Here is a 15,632-nt window from a genome sequence, read left to right as displayed (position 1 = left end):
TTATTTTGATTTGCCCACTTAGTCAGGGATTTCAATCTCATGTTACTGCTCAATCTCATATTACTGCTCTCTTGCCTTTCTGTTTAGCACAGGCACAAAGCCAGGAAGCTTGCCATCATTCTCAGCATGTCTCAGTCAAATCAAGTGGGATAGCCTTCAGTCAGGAGGCCCCAGAACAGTAAGACAAGGGTAGCTTGTGATACCAGCAGTCAGTGTCAGGATCTCTCTCCTGACACTGGGGTGGGGAGCTAAATGACAAGTAGCCCACCACTTTCCTTGAATCTTTCGGCTGTACTGTGGACTTTTTCCTCCCGGATTGAGAGAGAGGCAGGGATTATGGGAAATGAAAGTAGGTGGCACCAAATTTGTTAATAAGCTCAACATTGGGAAAACTCAAGAAGGACACCAGAATAGGTGCCTGGCAAATTCAGCTCACTGCTTGCTTTGAACATTCGCCATAATGGAAACTGGGTTCCATTATCATGCTCCATAGACTCTGGCCGCTAGCACTCCACGTTCATGGATGTTGGCATTTCACATTGACCAGCCCCAAAGAATCCTCTTGCTCATCTCAACTTAGCAGTCTCTTCTGCACTTCATGGCTCTCTCACAGCTGTTACAGTTGGTGCCTGGACGTGTCCCCAGTCAGTGAGTAGGTGGCACAGAGGGCATTCAGGGATTATGAGGGTTGGGTGGGTGCCAGTGAGTGAGGGAGAATGTTGCAGGTAATAGACAGCACGGTAGAGCATGAGCGATGGTGGGAGTTGGGTGCAGTAGTGGCGATAGAGTGAGTTCGAGGACCTGGAGCGAAGATAGTGACATCTACCCTGGTGGAATGGGGGAGGTGATTGACCTTCTTCCTAGAGTGCGGGGCATTCTCTGAGGCAGCTGAGACTGCTTCAAACCATGTGACAACCTTACACCATGGTCATGACCCCCAGCGCTGTTTGGAGAGGGAGAAAGTGCCTCAGTTGGTCTACCCCCATTCAGCAGGATCACCAGGGTACTGCTTTCCCCCTGATCCATGTCAGGAACCATGCAGGGCGGCTTTGGAATGACCTTGCTTGTCTCGTTACAAAATGGATTTATAAAGATGGCACAGGGGTTGCCGATGAGTGCCAAGTTGTTCTGGAAATGGCAGGTGTTAAGATGAATGTGAATGGCATCTCAGGGGTGTGGTGAGTTGCTTATAAGGTGAATTTGGTAAAATAGGGTGAGAAATTACATTAAACCTCACGGCTAAAAGCCCACTGATGAACTCAACATTACTCTGAGTTAGTAAGAAAGAATGTAAAGTTAAGCCTTTTGAAACAAATCAGCTGGGGGATGAGGTCACATTTGGATGAGTACTTAAAATGCCAGAAACAAGTGCATGTAAATAGGATTAATGTAGTGTGGAGTTTGTTGGTCAGCATAGACACGGTTGACTGAAGGAACAGTTTCTATGCTGCATGAATCATAGAATCCCTACAGTATAGAAAGAGGCCATTTGGCCCATTGAGTCTACATTCACTCTGCAAAAAGCATCCCACCCAAATCCACCCCTACCCTATCCCTGTAATTCCACTTTTACCATGGCAAATCCACCTAGCTTGCACATCCTTCGACATGACAGAGCAATTTAGCATGACCAATCCACCTAACCTGCTCACCTTTGAATTGTGGAAGGAAACTAGAGCACCCAGAAGAAACACACACTGACAAGGGGAGAACGTGCAAACTCCACGCAGACAGTCACCTGAGGCTGGTATCAAACCCAGGTCCCTGGCGCAGTGAGGCAGCAGTATTAATCGCTGATCCACTTGCCACCCATATGAGTCTATGACTGTATGGTATGGGAGTTTGGAGATAGGGTGGGAAATTCATTTTAACAGACCCTACTTGCCATGATTAAATTTGCCACTGTTTTGAACAGTGAGCTTCCAACAGTGACTCCTGTTCAAATGGACAGCTCATTGTCTGTAAACCCTGAGGTAGTCGTGTGAGGAGTGAAATGCAAGTACTTTATGAAGTTAATCAGGTCATGTGTAAAATGGATGATCAATCTGATCCCACTGAGCAGATAGGCTTAAAATTACTCCCATGTCTTGCTTCTGATGCATCTGTGCTGCGTGTGAATATCTGAAAAGAACAGGAAACATCTATCAATGTAAAAAACTCTTGGTGAAGGGTGGCGAGATGGAGCGATTTTGTTTTGTTTTGAGAAGAGTGAGCACAGCAGAGAATGACCCTGATGCACTGTAGGGATTAAGGGAGATTCCCCCATCTGGGGCAAACACATCCTCAAATTCTGACAGTCTTCAGGAAAAGAAATACTCTCCTCACTTTGCACCTTTCTTCTGAATGTAAGCAATCATTTTCGTCTTCAAGAAAGTCTTCACTGTGGTGGAAGAAGTGGTCAAAGTTACTAAGAAATGAGACGGGCAGTAAAGTCAGTGAATGGAAAAATACTTGTTCATTGAGTCCTGCATCAAATGGAAAAGCAGTGCAGACTTCTTTATATTTTTTACAAGTAGAAGCTAATCATCAGCTGACATTCACCTGCTGCTGGTTGGTCCTGTGAGCGTTTGGGAATTTTCCACTTTGGAAAATGGTGGAAGTGGCATGTGAGCACACGGAAGGAAATGTTGGAAGCTGCAATTTGGATTGGCAGTCTCTTTGCCTTGGCGAAAGTGAGGACTGCAGATGCTGGAGATCAGAGTCAAGATTAGAGTGGTGTTGGAAAAGCACAGCAGGTCAGGCAGCATCCGAGAAGCAGGAAAATCAACGTTTCGGGCAAAAGCCCTTCATCAGGAATTGGTCACTCCATCAACTATCCGTCTGCGCAGGTGCTCCAGCTACATTAGAGGGAGTCCATCCTCATCTTGGACTAAAGGAGTCTGAAATACCCTTGCCCTGCGCACTTTGCCCTTATGCTCTGCAATGAAACACCATCTCTAATTTTAACCCTTAAGATTCTATAGCTGGTTTGTTGGTGCGCGGAAATCCAACCAGCTTTCACACACTGGGTGTTTACCATTTTATTTTCTGCCTTCATGTTATTATTCTGTTCCAAAGGGATTGGTGCCCATCCTTGCTTAAGGCATAATTGTCATACTTTGGGTTGAAATTAATGCTCAGGTTAGACTGCATGCAGTATCTTTGAACACAGTATATCAGTCAACATTTGAAGATTCTGAGAATCCTGCTGGAAACAAGGGTCAGTTCTGTGTATATAATGTGAACTGCTGTATTGGATATGAAAGGTTGCCATTTTGAAATGCGAGAAAAACATAACACTGGCAATTCAAATTACATTGATGCAACATGATTTATTGAATTAATGGATTGTACAAAGGTACATTTAACAATAGTGAAAACATTTTTAAAAACATCAAATTCATTGTCTTTGGCGTCTAGTGCTAAGAGGTTATTGAATTCATTTCAAGTCACTTTGGCTAATCGCATCACCATAGGGATTCCAATCTATATTAGGTTTGGTCCTGTAACTATCAGAATTATTACTCTGCAGCAATTCCACTCCACTGCATCCATTGCTATTTCACATTTTTTGAGCTATATGATAACATTTATTGCACCCTATTGAATCCTGTAACACCATAAATCCTATCTTCTTCTGCCCTGTTGTTCCATTAGAACTATTTCCAAATATTTTCATTCCATAGTTTTGCTGCTAGGTGTATTGAAATTCATGGACATTTCACCCATGCTGCATTGTGACCTAACAGGCTTCTATTGCTGTCTGATGATGAATCACTGGAAACTGGTAATTTAGCATACAGGCTTTTGGTAATGTCTGAGCAATCTGGTGTCTTCTTTTGCAACATTTTTTTGCTTAAAGCACGACACCACCAACTGTCGTTCCAAAATCTTTGCTGGACCCAGGGTTTGGGTTGGCCCAATTACATGCATACATGCACAATGCCTTTCTATAGACAATGTAACCATTCTGACACTTCCAGACCCATCTTTGCTCATTACTGCTCATTACTATGTACAGTCTGCTCTGTGTGGATTTATCTTAACCTTGAACACAGGCCATGCCACTGTCTTGATCCATGTGCCACATTACAGTGTAATATTAGGAAAATATACATTTCTGTGATGAAAACTTGAACCTGATTACTAATTCAAGGGTAGCATTGATAGCTGAAAAGGGAAGGACAACCTATATGCTGAGTAGATATAAAAGCATAATGTTTGACACCAAAAACATGCTGGGATTTAAAAGCTTCAATCTGTGGTTGTCTCAGGTTGGTTTGTGGGGATGTCAGTTCAACAGCTTCAGACATTTTGGTTCTGCTATTCATTCTGACCTAACGTTCTCATTAGATAGGCATGTGACATTTACAGTGTGATATCTAGACTGTTCATATCTACATATAGCACAAAGTCACCTTGCCCCCCTTCATTACAGCTTCCAGATTAGGGTTAGTGAACTGGAAGACATTGCTACATTGTTACCTGTGGTTGAGAAGTGTCTCACTGTGACACTCAAGATATCAAGAGTGTATGGCTGGCTGGGTGGATGAGTTACTTTCTCACAATCTGTATGGCAGTTTAGCACATGTATATAAGGAAGATGTCTCCACATAAGTTCTCTCATTACTCTGCTGTTTTGCAACTGAGCAGAAAATCACTTTTTCCACTTCTGTTCCACTGGATTTAACACAGTATACTGTGCAATATTTCTGATTGATTTAGCCAATTGTTATGATTAATTAGACAATAATGCCATTTGTAGTTAGTCAGCCATTTGTTTGCCATCCTTTTCACCAATATTATAAAGTATGTATAAAGCAAGTTTTCTTAATATTGGATTTAGGTGAATAATTTGTCTTGAGGTCTGAAAACTGTTATCATTTATTACCTTCATCATCATTTCCGATACGGACATTTGATTTAAAATGACACTGTCGTTTTATCAATGCCTACTATTTCTGCTATATCATCTATTGACTCAACTGTCTTATCACTCTCTCTATCAGTGGTTATCTTTTCAGGAACAAAGTAGAGGAATATTTGAAGTAAGTGAAGATGGCAGACAAAGAGAAGGTGGAACTGATATTGAACCGCTCTAAGCATCTGTCACAGGCCTAACATGATGAGCTGAATGGACTCCTACTGTGCTATATGCTTCTATGGTTCCCCTGTGTTTGATGTGCCTAACTAATTGGAACCTTTTTAGTGAGGAATGAATTCTCGTGTCAGGTGTGCTTGAAGCCACAAGTTTTTTAAATTATTTATTCATGGGCTGTTGATATCACTGGTTAGGCCAGCATTTGTTTCCCATCCTGAATGAAGAAGGTGGTGGTGAGTTTCCTTCTTGAACAGTTGTAGTCCATTTGGTGCCAGTATACCCAAGGTGCTGTTGGGGAAGAAGTTTGACTCAGAGACACTGAAGAAATGGCAGTCTAACTCATGATCAGGATGGTGTGTGACTTGGAAGGGAATTTATAGGTGGTGATGTCCCTATGTATTTGCTGCCTTGGTCTTTCTAGATCACAAAATTCATGGGCTTGGAAGGTGTTGGTGAAAGAGGTTTGAGTGTTCCTGCAGTGCATAAAGTAGATGGTACATATGGATACTGATACCATGAAACAGTGCTGGAGAGATTGAAAGTTGAAGATGGTGGATGGCGTACCAGCGTACAATTTGTCCTAGACATTGTGGAGCTTCTTGAATGTTGTTGGAGCTGCACTCATCCAGGCAAGAGGACGGTATCCTCTCACCTTTCTGACTTGTGCCATATAGATAGTGGACAGGCTTTGGGGAGACAGCGGGTGAATTACTCCCAGCAGAATTCTTAGTCTCTGACCTGCTCTTATAGCTATAGTATGTATATGACAGGTCCAGTTCGATTCCTGCTCGATTGTAACCTCTAGCATTATGATTGTGTTGAATTCTGTGGTGACAATGCTTCTGCCCGGACTGATGCCATTGTCCTGAACACTGCCGACAGAATTGCCTAAGACATGTGTTATGCCACTTCCACCCCCGAGGATCCCACAGCCATCACCTCCAAACCCCGCGACGCCCAGAGTGATGTCACACTCAGTCTCTTGACTACCACACCCACTCCAGTAATAGTCTCCACCCCCACTCCCAGCTCCAGCCCTACACCAGATCCTAGCTCCTAGCCCTGTGAGTTTTCACTATCCCCTCCAGACCTCCCCTCTCACTGAGGACAATGGATCAGTCCTCAGCAAAGGCCTTACCTTCATCCCCTTCTGCTCCAGGATCAACGAATTCAACACACGTTGCAACTGCGAACATTTCTTCCACTGCCTCCATCTCCGAGCTTACTTTTTCCATCAAGACTCCTGCCCACTTTCTGAGGACCCATTCACCCGCGTCCAACACACCCCATCCACCTGGACACCCTGTGCTAGTCTATAACTTGCCCTCGATCTCTTTATTTCAAACTGCCGCTGGGACATTGACTGCCTCAACCTATCAACCCCCCTCACCAACTCCAACCTCTCATTCTCACAGCGTGCAGCCCTCCACTGCCTTCATTCCAAGCCCAACCTCACCATCAAACCAGCAGACAAAGCAGTGGTGCTGGTGGTGGCAGTAGTGGTGGGGGGAGGGAGTGGGGGAGGTTGGTGTTTAGTAGGGGCAGAGTAGTAGCTTGGTGCACTGACCTCTATACTACTGGAGCCATGCACGAACTTGAAGACCCCTCCTCCTATTGCCCCCTTGACCTCACCCCGCATCACCAAACCATTATCTCCCAGACTGTGCACAACCTCGTCACCTCCGGGGATCTCTCACCTACATCTTCCAACCTCATAGTTCAGGAACCCTGTGCTGCCCGGGTTCTACCTCCAACCCAAGATCCACAAGTCTGACTACCCCAGCCGACCCATCATCTCAGCCTGCTCCTGCCCCACTGAACCCATCTCTACCTACCTCAATACTGGCCCAGGAACTCCCCATGTATGTTTGGGACACCACCCATGTTCTCCACCTCCTCCAAGACAATCATTTCCCCGGCCCTCAATGCCTCATTTTCACCATGAATATCCAGTCCCTATACATCACCATCTGCCATGACCAGAGCCTCCAATTCCTCCGTTTCTTCCTCTCTCGACCTCCCCACTGACACTCTAATGCATTTGGCTGAACTAGTCCTCACCCTCAATAATTTCTCCTTTGAATTCTCCCACTTCCTCCAGATGAAAGGGGTAGCCATGGACACCCACATGTACCCCAGCTATGCCTGTCTCTTTGTCAGTCACGTGGAACAATCGGCACCACACCGGCACCATTCCCCACCTGTTCCTCCGCTACATTGATGACTGTATCGGCGCCGCCTCATGCTCCCACAAGGAGGTTGAGCAGTTCATCAACTTCACCAACACATTTCACCCCAACCTTAGATTCACCTGGACCATCACAGACAGGTCCCTCCCCTTCCTGGACATCTCCATCTCCATCAACGGTGACCAAATCAACATGAACATCTTTTACAAACCCACCGACTACCACAGCTACCTGGACTACACCTCCTCCCACCCTGCCTCCTGTAAAAACATTATCCCTTATTCACAATTACTCCACCTCCACTGCATCTGTTCCTAGGAAATCCAGTATCACCACAGAACACACCAGATGGCCGCCATCTTCAAAGACTGCAATTTCCTATCCCATGTAGTCCATGGTGCCCTCCAGCACATCTCAACCACTTCCCACACCTCCGTCCTCACACTCTACCCCTCCAACCGCAACAAGGCCAGAACCCACCTGGTCTTCACCTTCCACCCCACCAATCTCTGTAAACATTGCACATCCTCCACCATTTATGCCACCTACAAACAGACTCCACCACCAGAGATATATTTCCCCCTCCATCCCTACTCACTTTCCGCAAAGACCATTCCCTTTGCAATTCTCTTATGAGGTCCACACCCCCCAATAACTCACTCTTCCCTCCTAGCACCTTCCCCTGCCACTGCAGGAATTGCAAAATCTGCACTCATATCTCCCCCTCACCTCCATCCAAGGCCCCAAAGGAGCCTTCCACATCCATTAGAGTTTCACCTGCACTTCCACACATGTCACTTACTGTATCTGTTGTTCCCGATGTGGTCGCCTACTTGTAGAGCGCTTCAGAGAACATCTCCACACCAACCAATCTCACCGTCCCGTGGCTGAACACTTCAATTCCCCCTCCAACTTTGCCAAGGATGTGCAGGTCCTAAGCCTCCTCCATCGCCACTCCCCAACAACCTGACGCCTGGAGGAAGAATGCCTCATCTTCCACCTTGGGACCCTCCAACCACATGGCATGTGGATTTCAAACGTTTCCTCATCATCCCTCCCCCACCTTATCCCACCTTGTCCTACCTGTCTATCTTCCGTCCCATCTATCTGCTCTACCCTCCTCTCCAGCCTATCACCATTTCCCCCTCCTCCATCCATCTATTGCACTCTCAGCTACCTTCACCCCAGCCCCACCCTCTCCCATTTATGTCTCCACTCCCCAGCTCAGAGTCAGAGGCAGCATGGATTTATGAAGGGAAATCATGCTTGACTAATCTTCTGGAAGTTTTTGAGGATGTAACTCTGAAGATGGACAAGGGAGATCCAGTGGATGTAGTGTACCTGGACTTTCAGAAAGCTTTTGATAAAGTCCCACATAGGAGGTTAGTGAGCAAAATTAGGGCGCATGGTATTGGGGGCAAAGTACTGACTTGGATTGAAAATTGGTTGGCTGACAGGAAACACAGAGTAGTGATAAACGGCTCCCTTTCGGAATGGCAGGCAGTGACCAGTGGGGTACCGCAGGGATCAGTGCTGGGACCGCAGCTTTTTACAATATATATTAATAACATAGAAGATGGTATTAATAGTAACATTAGCAAATTTGCTGAAGATACAAAGCTGGGTGGCAGGGTGAAATGTAAGGAGGATGTTAGGAGATTACAGGGTGACCTGGACAGGTTAGGTGAGTGGACGGATGCATGGCAGATGCAGTTTAATGTGGATAAATGTATGGTTATCCACTTTGGTGGCAAGAACAGGAAGGCAGATTACTACCTAAATGGAGTCAAGTTAGGTAAAGGGGCAGTACAAAGAGATATCGGTGTTCTTGTACACCAGTCAATGAAGGCAAGCATGCAGGTACAGCAGGTAGTGAAGAAAGCTGATAGCATGCTGGCCTTCATAACAAGAGGGATTGAGTATAGAAGCAAAGAGATTCTTCTGCAGCTGTACAGGGCCCTGGTGAGACCGCACCTGGAATATTGTGTGCAGTTCTGGTCTCCAAATTTGAGAAAAGACATTTTGGCTATTGAGGGAGTGCAGCGTAGGTTCACGAGGTCATTTCCTGGAATGGCGGGACTATCTTATGTTGAAAGATTGGGGCGACTGGGCTTGTATACCCTTGAGTTTAAAAGACTGAGAGGGGATCTGATTGAGACGTATAAGATTATTAAAGGATTGGACACTTTGGAGGCAGGAAACATGCTTCTGCTGATGGGTGAGTCCTGAACCAGAGGACACAGCTTAAAAATAAGGGGTAGGCCATTTAGGACAGAGATGAGGAGAAACTTCTTCACCCAGAGAGTGGTGGGTGTGTGGAATGCTCTGCCCCAGAAAGCAGTGGAGGCCCAGTCTCTGGATTCATTTAAGAAAGAGTTGGATAGAGCTCTCAAGGATAGTGTAATCAAGGGTTATGGCGATAAGGCAGGAACAGGATACTGATTGAGGATGATCAGCCATGATCATAATGAATGGTGGTGCAGGCTCGAAGGGCAGAATGGCCTGCTCCTGCACCTATTGTCTATTGTCTATTGTCTCACAAGCCTCATTCCTGATGAAGAACTTTTGCCCGAAACATCGACTCTCCTGCTTTTCGGATGCTGCCTGACCTGCTGTGCTTTTCCTGCACCACAGTCTCCACTTTGAGCTCCAGCATCTTCAGGTCTGACTTTTGCCTCAGTGCTACTGATGTCAAGGGAAGATGGTTAGAGTTTCTCTTGTTGGAGATGGTCATTGCCTGGCCTTGTGTGGTGTGAATGTTAATTGCCATTTTTCAGCCCAAGCTTGAATGCTGTCCAGGATTTGCTGCATTCGACATGGGCTGCTTCATTATATGAAGAGTTGCATGTGGTGTTGAAGGTTGTGCAATCATCAGTAAACATCTCCACTTCTGAACTTAAGGTGAAGGGAAGATCATTGACAAGACATTTGAAAATGATTGGACCTAGCCTGTTACCCAGATGGCCATAATGATGGCCTCTGGGCTGAGATGATTAACCTCCAACAAACACAACTATCACACTTGATGCCAAATGTAACTTCAACCAATGAGGACCTTTCCCCCAGTACCCATTGACTTCAAGCTGATAGACTTGACTTCAGGTTTCCTATGTAGTTTTCAATTTCTGGATGAAATGCAGTTTTATTTTCATACAAATACTCCACTTTTTTCCTGTGACATTTTCTGTGCAAGTAAAGGAGACAGAGCACCTACTTTATCATCTCATTGTACAAGATGTCAGACACTCTCCCAGCTCATTTTAATTCTCCAGCTCTCCCACTCTGACCGTTCTGCTCTTGGCCTCCTGCTGTGCACCAGTGATGCTCAGTGCAATATTGAGAGGAACAATCTCCATTTTCTTCTGGGAACTATATCCAATGTTCTGAACTCAAAAGTAAAATCACCATTCTGCATTAATTTTGAATTGTTTTTCTTTGCTGCTTTAAAAATTTTCTCTTCTATTTTTCTGGCTTTCAAATTTTAGCCATGCAGTGCCCTGGCATTCACACATCCTCCAAACACATCTTTGCTTTTCCCATTACCAGTACACTTGGCTTTTGTATCGTGAAATCCTTTGTCATTTAATCTCTCCTATATTTCACCCTTTATATTCTGCTTGGTACCATTCATCCCATTCACTTGTTCAAAACCTATCACATTTCTAACTGTACCCAGTCCTGAAGGAATGTCACAAGCCTGAAATGTTAACTTTGTTTTTCTCTCCAAAAATGCTGCCAACTCTGCAGTTCTAGTGTTTTGAATATAACAACTTTCTTCAACTTATAAAACTAAAATTTTCTGAACTATGTGGTAGATTTTTTCCATTTGTAATGTTGAATGAGTACCTAATGATGTGAATAGACTAACTGTTTCAGGAAATACTATGACTTTCATTCTCTCGTTCATAGACATCAATGAACATGGAAATGACAGGGAGTGTGTCAACTGTGGTAACCTGCTCCTCCACTTCATCCTGCCGAGCAATGAAGACACAGATCGCTCCTGTTGGTTCCTGGCTCTCTTAGTGAACAGGCCCACATGAACAGATCTCTCCTCATTTCAGCTAGAGATGTCATTCCTTCCTGGTGTCTACAATGGCACTTTCAACCAAGATAGAAACCTGGCCACATCAGCAGAAAGGAAATGAAGGATGAGCAGGATGTACCATTGGAAGGTGATCATGCATGGTCAGTCATCCACCTGTGTACTCTGATCCCTGAATTTCCTTGCAGTTGCAGCTACTGCACTCTTGTAGAAACATCAAAACATTGAAGATAGGAGCAGGAGTGGGTCTTTTGGCCCTTCGAACCTGCTCCTTCATTCACAATATTCATGGCTAATCATCCAACACCATGCCCTGTCTCCACTTTCTCCCCATACTACTTCATCCCTTTAGCCCAATGAACTATAAAAGCTGTTGAAGCTTCAGCATAATTGCTGTGAGTATACCACTTTAGGAGTATAACAACTGGTGGTGCAGGGGCATGAAGACAGAGGAGATTCAGGTCCATCATTGAAATTTTGTTTTGGATATGGAATCTGAAATTGCTACGTGCATTGCTGACTGTGAGAGTGCTAATTTGTAGGTCACCATTGACCACCACCAATGCTGTGTTGCCTGCAAACTGGAATATTGCTCATACCCATTAGCATTTTGACTATTACCTTTGAATAAATAAGCTGGCTTTGGACAGACCTACTTCACCTTGACATTTATTTTAAGGCATTTTGTGAATTTGATATGCATATGGTGTTCCATTTAATATTGTACAAAAAACTCTTTCAACACCTTGCCCGTTCTTAATATTCGAAAGAGTATCTACTGCTGGATTGGGTCAAAGCTCAGCTTAAAGTTAATAACATCGACATATATAATTCATCATCATGTACAGATAATGTTTCCTGTCAGTGCTTTGTGGTTCAATACTTGAAATGACCTTTTAGCAGCATGTTATAGAAGTAGACACTTAGAGGAAGCTGGAGATTGCAACACTTTTGCAAAGAAATTAATTTCTGTGTTTTGCCTGACAAACGTCAGGCCATTCTCTCCATATTAGTTAAAGTAACGTACAAAGAATAAGAGAGCACCAAATGTGCTGGAAGATTCTAGAAAGTGCAACAAATGCACCAAAGTTTGAGGGGTACAGTAGAGATATACAGCTTACTCTTCTTTATGAGTTGAGGTATAGACTATGAGGACGGGAACGGTAATGCTAGAACTGTATAGAATACTAGTTACTCCACAAATGCATTAATGTGTACAACTCTGGTCACTGCATTACAAGAAGGGTGTGACTATATGAGAGAAGTTACACAACAGATTTACAAGGATGTAAAGGATTTTAGCTACGAGGAAAGATTAGGTATGCTAGGTTGTTTTCTTTGGAATAGAGGTGATTACGGGAAGATTTGACTGAGTTTTCTAAAATCTTGATGGACCTGGATGGATGGGGTTAAAAGACTTAATTTATTTAACAAGAGAAGTCATTAACCAGAGGGAGGCTGTCATTTTAAAGTAATTGATGGCAAGATTGGAGGGCAGTTGAGATGATTTTTTTTTCATCCAGAGGGTAATGGGCATCTTCATCATGTTCAGAACTCGTTTGAATGTTTATTTGAAGTGCTGTAATTTACAGGGCTATGGATCACAAGCTGGAAAGTGGCATTAGGTTTTTTCCCAGACTGCACAGTCATGATGGGCCAAATGGTCTCTTTAACTAATGTTTCAATATTGCTTTGTGGCAACAATCTTTGTGATTGTTTGAACAAATTTGTACATCTGAATGAGAAATTGACCTAGGAGATCACAAAAGCCTCCAGTAAAGAAATAATTAAAATAAGGAACACAAATAATACAATAACATGTACAATATGTTGATAAATAAGTCATTTTTGTAATCCATTTTGTTTGAAAGCAAAACACGCTTGACTTTCCTGTTTTCTCATATTTAAGCAGGTAATCCTTTTAGATAGTGTGATAAATCAGTGGTTTTGCTGCCTAGTGTACAAATATTTAATAAAACACATGCTTTTGACAAATGATTCAATTTAACAATGTCTACCTAAAGAAATATCTGGCTGATTGAGAGGGCTCAGCATCTGGAAGAGCTTCCATGGTGCTACAGCCTCATGGAGTCTGGATGTGGAAACCCTATGTTTGGCCGTCTACGGATTTTTTAAAGTGAAAATTAGATTTTAAGTGAAAAGTGACATACAGGAGATTTAACAAATGTGAGTGTGAGCTACAGGGCATGTTGGATTGTAGGTTCAAGTCTTTTTCAGGAAGGTTCAACCTTTTAGGGGAGCTATTCAACTGAGGCTATGCCTGCTCACTCAGCTGGTCAGTAAAAAGGAGTGTTTAGAATTAGAGCAGGGAGGTTTTCCCCTCATGAACATTGCAAGTAGGTATCTTTTAGTCATTACTCTCATTGCTGTGTGTAAATTGGCTGCCCTGCTTCTTTCATAGCAATGACACCTTCACTTCGAAAGTCCTGCAAAACACTTTAGAATATCCTGAGGTTGTGAAAGGCACCAGCAAAATGCATGTTGCATCGCTTTTTCCTTCAGCTGAACAATTCAATAGGCTGGATAGGTAGTTATATATTTTTTTCCTTTCATATGGGTGCAGTTCAAAACTGAGGAATATTGAGGGTGGGGGGCGGTTATGGGGCAAATGGAATTTCCAACTGAATCCAAAGAAAGGGGAAAATGATATTTCTCTGCATTCAGCTGAGGGAGAGAGAGAGAGAGAGAGAGACTCAAGACAAAGCAATTTTTTCTAAGAACGCTTTTGAAGAAACATAGGTGAAGAACATTGGTAATCCACATAAATTATGGTGTCCCAATACCTTGGTTTTGGCAGTAGTAATCTGATGTCAGCTAAATTGCTTGCTAATCTTGGCTCCCTGCCATCTGCAAGTCACTCCATTGGAAACTGTGCGAATAAGGCCAGAAGTAAGAGAAAAAATATGCAACTGGTTCAAATAAGATACTTCTCCTTCCTTCAGCATCTTCCATGTGGTACCATTACTCACTCTTTTTAAGCTATAGTAGTGCAACAGAATGGGTTGAGATTTTGCTTTCTGAATTGAAATTTATGGTAATCACAAAAATAGACTATCAATATTCACCTTCCAATATATGTTTTAATACCTGAAATATTCACAAACTAAAGTGATTTTGGTAAAAGGACAAACGTTGACTTAAAATAGCTCATGTGATCTCCAGATTGAGGCAAGTCCAGAGAACTCACATGGAATACACTAAATTGGCTGCGCTGAAATGACAGTTTTGCCCAAATTCAGTGAAAACAAGCAACTATGTCAACATCAAGCAATTTGTTTCCTGTTTTGTTCACATTGGCATGAGTTAATGTTTTGGAAGGTGAAATGTTGCCTAGTGTATTCAACTTGGCAAAAATAATGAAGATGGGCTCTGAATACACAAATGAACTCTATTTCAGCAGCTGCTTTTGAGCAAGAGGGAGAGAAAAGGAATTAAAAATGAATTTGCTGTAAGAGTTGAAACTCATTGTCTCCTCCTATACCTTACCATCACTCAAAAGAAGCAGTGATGTAAAAGCAACTTTGGAAAGTAACCATTTACATAGACCTGAGAATTCTACAAATTTCACCACAAATGTAGAAATAAAATGACAGCTAAATCATTGTGGACTGATGTTTCAGTCTCATACTCAAGACCTCAAAGAACTATAAATTTTATGTGTTTTCATCTTCCTGTTTGTATGAGACATCCTCTCCTCCCACCAATCTTTTTAAATTCATAACCAATATATATGTAGTCTGGTGTCATTTTTCTTTTTATTAGGGGTAGCAGGTAACTAAATTCCTCTTTTTTTCACTCAAGAAAACTTTGGAATTGGTGCCTTCAATTTAATTTTTAAATATTATGTAATAATACTATCTTTAGTATCATATTAAAATATTAAAACTCCGTTAACTAAAGTTTATTTAAAGAGTGATAGCAACACACAGAAAAGAAAGTAAAAATAATTGTTGCAGTCAGCTGAGTGGGGTTTAACACGAAGGGTGCCAATACCCCCCTCCTCATCTGGCTGTAACTAAAATCACACATAAATAAAGGCAGTGACAATGAGTTGTCTAGTTTGATTCCTGTTTGAAACTGAGTTAGCCAATGTTAACCATGTTAGCAGTCACAGTCCTGCAAATGTCCTCAGTGTCTTGAGCCAGCACCTCACCCAATATTTTTGCTCTAGACTGCCAATTAGTGACCATCACTGAAAATGGCAAATGAGCAATCCTGGTAAGATGGGGAACTGCAGAGTAGTTGTAAAACAAGTTGCAGTTGTATATGTTGTTTTCCATGTTTGCCTGGGTCTGCC

This window comes from Chiloscyllium punctatum, chromosome 11, assembly GCF_047496795.1.
Source record: "Chiloscyllium punctatum isolate Juve2018m chromosome 11, sChiPun1.3, whole genome shotgun sequence".
Lineage (NCBI taxonomy): Eukaryota > Metazoa > Chordata > Chondrichthyes > Orectolobiformes > Hemiscylliidae > Chiloscyllium > Chiloscyllium punctatum.
This window is presented reverse-complemented; position numbering follows the sequence as displayed.